Here is a 13,236-nt window from a genome sequence, read left to right on the forward strand (position 1 = left end):
TGAAGTTTCAGGTTAGGATATATTTAAACAAAGTGGGTGAACTAAAGTCATGGGGCTGGATGGGATACACCCACAAGTGGTGAGGTAGCTGAAAAATGTTATTTTGAGGACATTATTCATTATTCTTGAAATGTTATGGTGACTGGGGGAGATTCCTGATCATGGAAAACAGATGTTACTCCTATCTTCAAGCAGGGCCAGAAGGAAGATTCAGAAAACTATACACTGATCATCTTCACCTGATCTCTGAGACACAGACTGATGAAGTAGAGGATAGATAAAAGGACAGTAAGGTAAAATGAAATCCTTCTGTACTGATGGGCCCAAGCATTTGTGGCCAGTGGCACAAAGTCCAGCTGCAGGGCAGTGACCAACAGTATGTCTGCCCCAGGGGTTAATGCTGGGATCAGCACTGTATAACATATTCATGAATGACACAGATCATGGAAATAATCCACCCTCAGTAAGTTTAAAAATGATACAAAATTGAGAGGAGTGTTGATAGCTTAGATGGTTTCCCTCAGGTGAAATGAGGGATTGCAGCAAAGAGTGAGCCCTTAAGCTCTAACAAGGAGAAAAACAGGGCTGTGAACCTCGGGATGAGCAGGCCCATGGACCAGCACATGTTGGGCAGAAGACAGCTTGGCAAGGAAAGACCTGTGGCTCAGAGTAGACACCAAGCTGACCTTGAGCCAGCAATGCACTCACAGTAAAAAAGCCCAGGAACAGCCCAGGCTGCACTGGGAAGACTATTGCCATCAGGTCAAAGGAGGTGCTCCTCCCTCTCTGCTCAGTCCTGATGAGACACATCTGGAGTACTGGGACCCCAATATCAGATGGACACTGGACAAAACAGAGCTAGTTTCGCAAAGAACCATGAAGATGGTTAAGAAACTACTCTATCTGACATATAAAGAGAGGCTGAGAGAGATGGAGCTGTTCAGCCTGAAGAAGAGAAGGCTGAGGGGATTCACAGAATCACAGAATGACTAGGTTGGAAGAGACCTATAAGATAATTGAGTCCAACCCATGCACCAACACCTCAAATAAACCATGGCACTGAGCACCACATCCAATTTTTTTTTTAAACACATCCAGGAATGGTAACTCCACCACCTCCCGGGGCAGACAATTCCAGTACTTTATCACCCTTTCTGTAAAAACACTTCTTCCTTATATCCAACCTGTATTTCCCTTGGTGCAGCTTAAGACTCTGTCCTTGCATTCTGTCAGTGGTTGCCTGGGAGAAGAGACCAACCCCCACCTGACTACAGCCACTTTTCAGGGAGTTATAGAGAGTGATAAGGGCACCCCTGAGTCTCCTTTTCTCCAGGCTAAACACCCCCAGCTCCCTCAGTCATTCCTCACAGGGCTTGTGTTCCAAGCCCCTCACCAGCCTTGTTGTCTCCTCTGGATGTGCTCAAGAATCTCCACGTCTTTCCTACACCGAGGACCCCAGAAGTGGACACAGCACTCAAAGTTTGGCTTCACCAGTGCCAAGGGGAAGAATGACCTCCCTAGTCCCTGGAACTGATCAGTGTGCCTAAATACTTGATGGGGTAACAGTAGAGAGCATGAATCCAGACTCCACTCATTGGTGTCCAGTGGTAGGAGAAGAGAGACAGGATGAACATAGGAATTTCCATTCAAACATAAAGAAAAAATCACTTCATTTTTTCCTTATAAGGGTGATTAGACTGGAACAAGCTTCCAAAAAGAGGTTGTATGCTATCTTGAAGATCTTCAAAATCATGTGCACAAAATCCTGGCATATTTTAAATATTATCATATTTGAATATTATCATATTTCAACTGAACTCTGATTTGGGGGCATGTTCCAGTTAAGAAAGAAAAAAAAAAATCCTTAATTTCCTAATATCTCAACCTGGAGAGTAATTAGGATATGCTTGGTTGTGGACACGCTTTGGTTAAAATGGATGAGACTAAGTCATTAACTGATTCAGAGGGTTTAAGACAGAAGAAACAGTAAATGTTAAAGTAGGTAGAGCAGGACAGAAAAAAAAGGATTAGAAAGGGAAAAAATGAAGATTTTCTTTTTTAAAGAGAGACAGAGGGAAAACAAGATTCATGATTCAAGAAGAAAGACAAAATAGAAAAAGGGTGAAAGGAAGAATGAGAGAGCAAAAATGAAATAAAAGAAATAGTACCAGGGAAAACTGCCATAGGAGAAAAGGGAAGAAGAAGAATAAATAAACAATGATGAAGCATATTAAATCATATGTTATTAAAAAAAGTGAAACTATACAACAAGAAACATAGTTTGACTCTCTGAGTTCCTACACTGAACAATTAAAAAATTATGGTTTTTAGGAGGGAAATAGAGAAAAGAGCTAAGTTTCAAAAGCAACTTATTGTGTCTGGAAAGGGACATATTTGAAGTCTTAATTACAAATTTCAATTAATTTTTTAATATGCATACAACGATATTTAGAAAAGTGTGCAAAAATAATTTAAACATAAATTTGTGAAGAGTTTAAAAATATATTTTAAATTTCAAAGATTGAAAAAGAAATCAAAAATATACTTTTTTTAAAAATTATTAGAATTAGTAGAATTAACTTCTTCCATCTCTCTGTGTTTCTTTCCTTAACTTGTCACCACTTTAAACATTAAAATAAAGATGAAGAAGAACATGTAAAAAAGCAGAGAAACAAAAAAAAGGCTTCAAATGCTTGAAGATTTTTTTTATTTAAAAATAGATAAAAATGGGTATTCTCCCCATTTTTGCTAAACATATTACAATTTTTAATTTTCCTCAAAGAAATTTAAAATCATATAAACATTATTTAAGATATTTACTGGGATCATAAATAATATCACTGTTATGGAAGTAAGTAGTATGTTGAGATACAGTGAAATAAATTAGAAGGTAAAATTAAAGTGGAGTGATATCCATGATATTTTAAATTCATTTCAATTTTATCATGTTCCAGTATATTAATTATGTGTAAAAATATTATCATATAATTCAGGAAGTTGCCATAACTGGCTGCTGTAAATTTATTTCTCATATTTGATTGTCAATTATAGCCAAAATTTTATATTCTTCCTAAAATATCACAGAAATTATTATCTAAAATAATAATATAGATTTCTGACATTTGTAAAACAAGAAAAATAGTTTAATAATTCAAAACCTTTACTGTAAGATATAAGACAATTGATTCTGATAACGATTCCATTTTCAGTTTGTTCAACCAGATCATAATTTCTTGATAAACCTTGAACTTCATGTTAATTTCATACTTGTAAATATCAATTTAGTCTATTTCCTTTTTCTTTTTCTTGTCTCATACATAGACTTAATATTGATGTATCAAATCAATAAAACAAATTAATAAATGAAAAATCACTATGAAATATTGCTGCACAAACACAATTACTCTCTGCTCTCACATCCGCTATTTAATTTATATTGTATTATTATAAAAGTTGAAGTACCCCTAATATATTATGGCAAACATTACTCTGTGCCCTGTTTCAACTCAAGCAGATCATATGGAACTGAAATTCAGTTCTCTGTTGATGAAAACTTTCACATAAATAAATAAGCATGAAGAAGTTATTAAAAATAAGAGGAGGAACTTTGTCACACTGAAACAGGTGATTATTATTGTATTTCAAAAGGGGAATTAGTTTTATGTTTCTAGCATACTTCAGGCATACTTCTTTTGAAATAATTGACTGGGTGTTTTTACTGGAGTACAGATACAAGACACCAATCAATTACCTATGAGAGACTTAGGAACTGAATTTTGCCTTGAGGGATTATTAAAGATAGATTCTGTAGAGGAAGAAAGCCCACAGGGTTTCTTTTTGCTGAGGAACGTTAGTTTGTTTATTTCCTTTTCTTTTTTTTTTTTTTTTCTTAATTGTCTTCTTCTTTTTCTTCCTTTTGCTTTTCATCATATTCTGTTCCTCCTTTGAACAGTAAACTGGAACACTGAATTGCAAGGAGCTGGCTGCAAGCTGAAATAACACACCCAACTGTTCAAATTTTTAAATGCAGTTTTATTTCTTCAAACTAAAGAAAAATAAACATTGTAGTTCTGGAACTCAGTGTCTTTAGCATTCATTACAGACACAATATGGTATAAGATTGGGAATAAAAGAGTACTCTCATCCAGAAAAGAAAAGAAAACTTAATAATGCAAATAGATATTTCTCTTTTGAGGACAGTTTCAGTCATGTAGCGCTTTTGTCTTAATAGAGAAAATAAGTATTTTAACACCCCAAAAAATTGGAATAACTTCTTATATACTTTTTTTTTTAATTTTAGAAGTACTAGGGTATATAAAAATGTGCAGAATGAATGCTCACAGTTCTTAGTTCGCACACCGTTACATTGCTAGGTTTCTGCTATATATTTTTCTTTGCCTCTTTTAACACATCTAATTAACCAAAGAAAAGTGAGCTCAGTATCATAGTTAAACAGACAATTTGAAAATTGCTTTTGACAAACTGGAGATTAACATGTCCTTTCCCTGATTATTTGCACTAATGAAGATTGAACACCTGAATGTTCACACAAAGTGAAAACAAGTGAGACACTGAGCCATCAACAACACGACTGAACAAAACATTCTTATAAAATCACAGTCTGGAGACTCGACACAGAAAGCAGGTAAAAGGATGATTCTGTCATTTGCTCAGCTGTAGAAACAAAATCACTGTCAAAAACACGTACATGGGGTGAAGGATGTGCAGCAAATCTTAGCTTTGATTGGGGATGAACGGGCAACTCTGCTTAAGATTGATGTCAAAAGTGGAGAACAAGGATATGAATTCTTGCTTTACACAGGACACACAAGCCAGAGCAAATTCTTAATAGAAGAAGAATCTCATTTTCAACAGTTTCCACACAACTTTTTCTTGAACTTAGCTGAACAATGAGAAACACTCATACTTTCAATAAGTTATTAAGTTTTGAATATTTTCTGATTAACAGAAAAAGGGGGTACATGTTCATCTTTTTGTTTATTTCTCCTTTTTTGTCTCCTCTGACTCCTGTGAGCTGCAGAGGATTGTATGGAAGCAGTTGTCTCCATGGGGTTTGGAATCTGGCATGTGTTTTCAAAGAAAGACAAATTAGATCACTGGAAGATGTCTCAAGAGTAAAAGTCTTTTGGCCAAAAGTTCTTGCTTATTTATTTTGAGAATACATGTTTGGAATGAAAAATTTCCAAAGTGGTAAAGGACCAATGCCTGTATTTTCAGAAAATAGAAAGGAAGAAACACAGATTGAAAGGTTAATTTGTAATTCTTAAACATGTGAAATATTATTTTTAAACAGGCAGACTCACATTTGACCCATCAGCTTAAATCACCTGCTTTCATTTTTGTGGGAAGAAAGAAGAAGAGCTATTTATGGCCCATCTGTGGTATATATTAGTCACATACTAGGAAGAAATATATGCCTACCTGGACAATATGTCTGATTTTGGGTCCAAGAGGATGAGCACTTCATTTCTTCTGAGAAATTTGTATATTAAAGTGGTTGGTTGGTTTTGGTTGTTTTTTACTTTTTTCCCCCAAGTCTTTTAATGTTATTGCAGCCAAAGGAAAAAGTGCTTAAAATTAAGTCTACGTTTGCTTTACTATCAGTATAGGCCAGATGTGATAAAAAGGTGTAAATGATTACAAGCTACATATTGCAACAACCTTTACTACTCTTTTTATCACTTCTCCCACCATTGGCTTAAAACCAAAGATAAGCATTTGGATTTCCATCTCTCAGAGGAGCACCTAAAAAAGAATGGTATGGACTAAGATATTGTCTCTCTTCATCTGTCTCTCTCTTCACCTTTTCATCTCCATTTGGGCCATGGCAAAGCTAGAATTCCATATCCATGTCACAGAAAGAAAGCACACAGGCATTCAATGTGTGCTTCTGAGCTTGCTCAGAACAAAGGGGGGATGTTAGTCTTGGTTTTTAATACATTTAACATATCTTGGATGAAAGCCTTATAATAAAAAAAAATCCAGCTCTGAAAAAGAGAAGAACAGAACTTGCAAAGGGTTCTGTAATACTCCACTGAGCTGTGAAACATAAAACTTCTTTTACAGAGTAGCTACCGCCTGAATGAACCCCCCATTCACCAACCATTTCCCTTATGGGTTCTGAGGATTAATCTCATCTTACCCTGTGCTTGCATAATGGGGATCTCTGTATCAGGGACAAGTGTTTTCTTCAAGATCCACCCTTCTTTCTCATTTGGGAGACTGAGCTTTGCACTTGTCTTTTCCCCTTCACACCTCCTCCATATTTATGCATCAGAAAGAAGCATGTGGCCCAGAGTAGCTAAACTGTGTGGTTTGTCAGGGAGTTCTGCCAACCTTGGCAGAAGGAGTCACATAACTCCAGCTGGTTGCAATGGCTTTCCTTGTCCAAGAGATATTTATTAGTTATAAATAAAAAGTCTGATTGCAAGCCCCAGATAAACTTAAAAAACTGTTATGAAAATGTGTGACCATGAAGCAAGATTTCAGCAAAATATTTCTGGTTTTTATCCATGTTAAAAAAAATCCCAAAACAGAGGGTGGCAGCTTTTGAAGCCTTCTTCATGAGGCATGATATCACAGAATTTTGACAATATGCACCTTCTCCATCCCAGAGGATGCTCTCAGCTTTTTAAGAGAAAAATTGGTCTTTACTCTCTGAAGCTGATTGACTGCACAGCTTGAGATGAAGTATAAGGGGAGGGGTGTGTATAAGGTATAAATTAACATGTTTTTTCTATTTTATCCTTTTTAAAAACAATTTCAAAACAAGACCAACAGTAAATTACCTTAAGTCTAACTTCAAGCCATGAAATGCACAGAATAATGTCCTAGAATGTCTCATAAACAAACACAAAGGAGAAAAACATCACTTTGTCTAAATCAAACTTCAAAGATAACACCTTCTATTTCATCTGTGTCTGTGTCGACCAAACCTAAAGTTCTTCTTCACTTATTTTCATTGATGGTGATTGAAAATGAGACCCATTCATATACAGGGTCAATTTTCCCCCTCTTTTTAATGTAATTTTTCTTCACATAAGATGATTATTTTTATTCCTAAGCATCTACAGCCACATACCATCTGATTTAATCCTTTCCTCCCAACACCTACTGTAAACCAGCAAAGACACCTGTGAATAAACATGGTACTTTCATTTATTTTGTGTTCACAAGCACCAGCAGAGTCTGTGTTTTGGTATTCAAGCTCAGAAAGTGTGAGATGTGTGGCAGGAGCTGCAGGAGATTTGTGTGCAGAGTGCTCATAGGGCAGATGCTGTGCTCCACAGGGAGCACCCAGGGCTGGCTGCAGCAGTGGGATGGGCTGTGCCTGGTGGCCCCACGGGAGGCTTTGGCTGCACCCTGACAGTGGAAGTTAAACAGGGATGTTATCCTGCTTTAAATATGCTATAGAGTGCTTCATCCCAGATGAAAAGACAATTGCAATGTAAGTACCTGAGGCTTAACTTTGTACTAGAGCCTGCTATATCTGTGAATAACAAGTTCATGTTTTTTGAGGAATCACATGAATGTATTGCTTTATAGTATGGTAATCTCAAAAACTGCATCTTATTTACTATGAATCCTGGTACAGTGAGATTAGTACCATCTAAACCTACTCTCTGAAGTGAAAGATTTCTTTTTGCCTCTGTGTATGGCTGCAAGGTATTAAGTGCATGGTCTCTACAACCTTGGCATCACCTTTTATCCTCTCAGGAAGCAAAGGGTGACATTGAGAAGGAAAAGGTATCTAAGAGGAAAAAACTATCTTGGTGCAAAAGTATCCAATACAGCCGTATGGTGAGGGTCTTTAGCTGGGCAGAAAAGACTGAAAAATAGATCATAATTCTACAAAGTAGAGCATTAATTAGTGTGTCATAAAATGCCCTGATTTTATGATGCCCTGACTTTTATAATGAGCTTGGATCTCTCCAATTTTTGCCAGATTATTGAAAAGAATGTGATGGACCTTCTTATGGGCATCTTAGAGTCAAGAAGTTTCATAGCAGACTTAAAAAACCCAATGAAATAAAACCTCTAAATCATACAAAGGTATTGTATTTAAGAATACTTTTGTAAAAGTGTCGGACACTGAAGTTCTCCGTGCTGAACTTAACACAGATAAACCCAAGCTCAAGGACCAAAAATCAAAGTATGTTCACTATTTTTAGATTAACATAGATTTTTCATAGAATTTGTTATGGATTATTTCTGAAAACAGTGATTTTGGACAGAACTTGGGTACCACAGTGAACATCAAAATGCACATGATTTCCCGCTTTGATGCAATAAGTATAGGAGTAAGCCAAATCAAAACAAAAAGTTGTATTGTCAGTCCTGATGAGATTATTAACCGGAGAGACTATTAATTGGAAACCACCAACCAGATCTGTTTCTTACAGGTTGAAAAGCATGTTAATAGCTTGAAAAAAAATTCTAAATCAATAAAAAAGTATTATGTAGCCTGAAGTTTATTTTTTATCCAAAAGAGGAAAAGGATTTATCACTATCCATGAGCACTTCCATGAGGCACAGAAATTAGATAAAAATGGTATTTAAAGAAGCAAAAAAAGTCATACTAAACTCTAAGGACAGGAAGCCAATAACATCCAAATTCGCATTCTAAACTCTAAGAGCAATTAAAAGTTGGCATAATTTCTGAAGGTTATGACTGTCCAAAATGCTAATCATTTTATTGGACAGACAGCTTTTCCAAGAGTTATATTCTAAGACAGCAAGAAGTCAGGCACTTGGTCCCAAAACCAGTCAGTAAAATTCTGTTAATTGTATTGCATGGACAGTCAACCTGAAAACAACAATCTCTTTTGGCCTTAGAAATAGATCAAGAAATCTCTTCACTGCACTGGAGATAAAGACATGTTTTGGTGAAAATTGGTGTAATTATAAGCTGCATTCAGTAAAAGTCAAAAATAATAAGTAAATGAAATAACAAGTAAAAGTCAGAAATAATAAGTAACAGTCAGAAATCAGAGAGAAGGGAATTGGTGATTTTATTCAAGCAAGGTTTAGCACTAACAAGGTTGTAACAATTTGATTTACTACAAAATATCAGTTCTCTAAATTGAGCATATGCCCAGTAGTAAACTTGTCTTAAAAGAATTCTGCTGCATTTTAAAAGAGCTCTTCAGTACAATTGTGCTATCTTCAGGTATAGTTGGAGATTGCTAAGGGTATTGTTGTTGATGTCCAAACAGCAGGAATAAATATAATTCCATTAGATTCAGATATGCTGGATGCGCCATTTGAACTGTTGTTTTTAATACATGGTTATGCTAGCTTAGAGCAGGTCTAGAAAGTACATGTAGAGAGAAAAAGCAGAGAAAATTCAGGATGTCCTGAACTTGAAACCTGTTTCATCTGTTTCATTACTGGGATGAGTATTTAGGCTGCTGGTTTTGTAACATGTAATAATTTAGTCATAATAATAATCATTCTAATTATAATCATAATAGCAGTTTATTATATTTTAATGTTGAGTTTTTAAGTCCTTCTCAGATGATTATTTTATTCAGTTAAGTTCTTGGAAATTTTTCAAGATAGAGTCACAGAACTAGTTCGTCAGAGAGGGATCAGCAGGGGGCAGGGTGTAACCAAAACAGGCAGGGCCAAAATTGAGGGCAGGTAAAGTTGCACAGGAGTGACTGAGCTCTTTGCAGCACTGTGCTGCTCCGTACATCCTTTCCAAGCAGGAAAATGTTATCTGCTTGTCACAGAGCTCCTAGAGTGTAACACTGCAAACACTTACAGCAAACTATGAAATAAATCAATGATAAAGTAATCATGTTATTTAGAGGGCAATTTTTGTGTTTGAGGGTTTCCTTAGCAAATGGCAATAAGTGTCACAGTGTGAAAGATCATGGAAATAACAATGGCAGTCAGAGGAAAACAAGACGTAAATGACACTGCACTGATGTGGAAGGGACTAAGTTCACACAAATTAAAGCACAACCAGGAGATGAGGAGAAAATATTGCAATGTACACAACATGAAAAGGAATTGAACTTTTGATTTGCGAGTCCACAAATTGTTTAAAAAGCACTGTTTTGTCTTTTCTTTGGCAGAGTCTTGCATTCTTGTCATTTTCTGTCATTTTCTGAGATCAAAATGTACTTACTGAAATAATGGGGACAAATAGCACTATATCTGTGGCTACATCAGTAAACCAGGACTGCATTCAGAACCAGAAATTTTATTTACTCACTGTCATGCAAATGATTTCCTAGTTTACCTTCATATTTCTCATGTTCAGGGACTATATCCTCAAAACATGAGCAGTAAATATGTCCTGAATAACATTTGTAATAAAGGCAAATGGAAGGTTTATAAATCAAATATTAGATGAAAGCACCTAGAAGGTAGTTTAGGTAACTGGCAGTAAGGGTGAATCGTTAATAAACTTAAATGCGTACACAAACACCAGGAGATAGAAAGAGATCTTGTTTTCTGCGACATTTGACTTCAGGAGGTGCAAAGCCGACGGGGGAGCAAGGTAAGGAAAAGCCTTTCAGGGGAAACCTAATAGTTAAAGCACCATCAGGCTTCCAAATTCTTTCAGATACTGGCAGTAAATGATGTATTGATTTTGCTGTTAAACTGCACAGATGTAACCAACACATTAGACATGGAAGATAAAAGCAATGACTAAAAGCACCTTATTTCATCTGTCACACCTGAGGCTCTGCCTTCTTCAGACCTTTAGTGTATTAGCACAGAAAATCAATTAGGTAAAGAGCTAAACAAATGAAGGGAAAATAAAATTTTAAAAAAGCCTCATTCACAAAGAGTCAGGAATGTCAGCAAGCCCTGGAGACTTCAACAAAGTGTAAGACATCTCCAAATAAACGACAACAACTTTTCTCAACTTTTTTTTTAGTAAGTGATTAAATACTGCTTGGATACCCTTATAAGCATCTATTAGGGCAGGTCTAGCAAGTGATCAGTAATCACAAGCTCAAGAATTGTTTTCAGCGAAAGAAAATGGGGACATTTATTTCTCAGTTTGTGTTGTTTTGCATATCTGTAGTTCTTGTCATCTTAGTCAGGGCTGAATCAGTTGTTCATCATTTACATCCAGAAATAAAATTTTCCTGAGCAATACCATAGTACTTGGCATTGATAAAATGTAATTCATTAGGGTCAAGGACATATTGCTGAAGCCAACTGCTGTGATACACAACATATTGTTCCTGTTTTAATAAAGCAAAGTAAACCATCTCTGACCCTAAAATATAGTAAGAATTTTGTGGTGCCACATGTAGTTTACACCCAGAGAGCAGAGTAATCACAGATCTTTCACTGGTTGTTTCATAGTGAATTAAATACCACAGTGATACAATGGAGATAATAAATTGTGATTTGTCAGTGGAGCAGGACTCAGAAGACCTGATTTGCTGGTGGAAACATGTACTCATGTTTCCTATCTATAACACAGGGAATTTCACCCTTTAGTTCTGTCCTCCTCTGTCCACTGAGGTTGCAAACTCACTGAAGGGCATTTTTAAAGACAAGATTTAGTCAGCGACAGTAGCTGACAAGACAGATTTGTGATTTCAAGTGGAGGTCAACAAGAATCAAATAAATAATTATTTAAAAGAATGCAACTAAAAAAACTCAAATTGAGAATTTAATATAGGTCCCAGTACATTTTTTTCCTGCTTTAGAATATTTTTCCCTGTAGCTGATGAAAATCTCGAAGTAAATTCTACATTAGAAGCATTTATATTTTTAGGCTGCGACATCTGAAAAAAACACAACTTTGGTCTTTAAAACAAAATTTTATTTTCAAGCAGGGAGAAATATGTTCTTTTTTTTTTTTTTAAAGAATTCTCAAAAAAGAAATTAAAATAAGACTGAACACCAAAAGTGCCAAATTGTGAATTTTCACACATTTCATCAGTGCCACCTAGTGGAGACACCTCCCCATCCCCCACAGGAAACTCCTTTGCCTAACTTTGCTCATCTAGGGAAGGGCTCAGCCTCTGCAAGGCACAGCAGGTTTACAAGGTGGTTTTCTGAAGTGTCCGAGTTGTTTGTGCAGACAGCTACTAGCTGATGGAGAAGAGGAGAACACCACCCATCACCCCAGCTCTTGGTGCTTTCCCTGGAGTCTGAAGGACTAAATTATTTCAAAGGGATTAGAGAGATTTTTCACATTTCACCAGCCTAAAACATGTAAATTCAAGATGAGATGACAAGCAAAGCAGCACAGAAACCTAAGAAGATTTGAAAAGATGCTGCCAAGAAACAAAATACCTATAATTTTCTACTATACTATCAACTTTTTTTTTTTTTTTTTGGGAGGTGGTGGGTGTTTGTTTGTTTGTTTGGGGATTTTAGGGCTTTTTTGAGAGAAAGAAAAATTAAATTCTTCTTCTCAAGAAACAAAACATGCAAGGTGGCACTAATCTTGAAAATAAGTGCCAAGTACAACTTTTGCACCTGGATTTCCTGCTTTCTTTTTTGATATCTTCTGTTATTCTTTTATTTTTTTAAAAATGTATTTCACATCCCGTCAACTTTCTCCACCTTCAAGACCCAGATTGAGTGCACAGCTAAAACAACACGACCCTGGCATTAAACAGGCACATACATCTCAGTTTTAACCCACCAGCACAGGAAGTTTCCAGCACTGTTGGAATTGCATGACATGTGGGCACTGTAATTATGTACATGCACATATAGCTATACACACATTCCCTGACACCAGACTGAAAATTATACTGCTCCCTCCTGAACAGTCACCTCAGGAACAAAGCAGCTGAAGAGCCATTGTGGGAAAACACCATGGCGTGGCATAAGAGTGGCAGACAGCGCTTAGAAGCTGAAGTACAGTAGCTTTGTGCTGCAGAGCACAGTCTGAAAGAGCATCGTAAAAAGAGAATAGTGACTCGTGAGCTTGTGTATGTCGGAAATGATGCTCTAATGGGTGTCAGCTGTTAGCAGATTCCTGTCATTTAAACAGTTTGAGTTAGTTCCCCACCACCTCTCTTCTCTAGGCGGAGTTACCAAATCATTATTTCTATGGAAAATAGAAATAACACCCTACAGTTCTTTCACTAAAAAGTGGTTCTTTTATCTCCATGGTTTGAACACATACACACAAAACCATATATGCACATAAGACTACGGTGGGCTTCTAGCTACACTAAAGCCCACAGCACTTTCTAACTGATTTCAGCAGAGACAAAATCCCAC

This window comes from Passer domesticus, chromosome 3 (genome assembly GCF_036417665.1).
Source record: "Passer domesticus isolate bPasDom1 chromosome 3, bPasDom1.hap1, whole genome shotgun sequence".
Lineage (NCBI taxonomy): Eukaryota > Metazoa > Chordata > Aves > Passeriformes > Passeridae > Passer > Passer domesticus.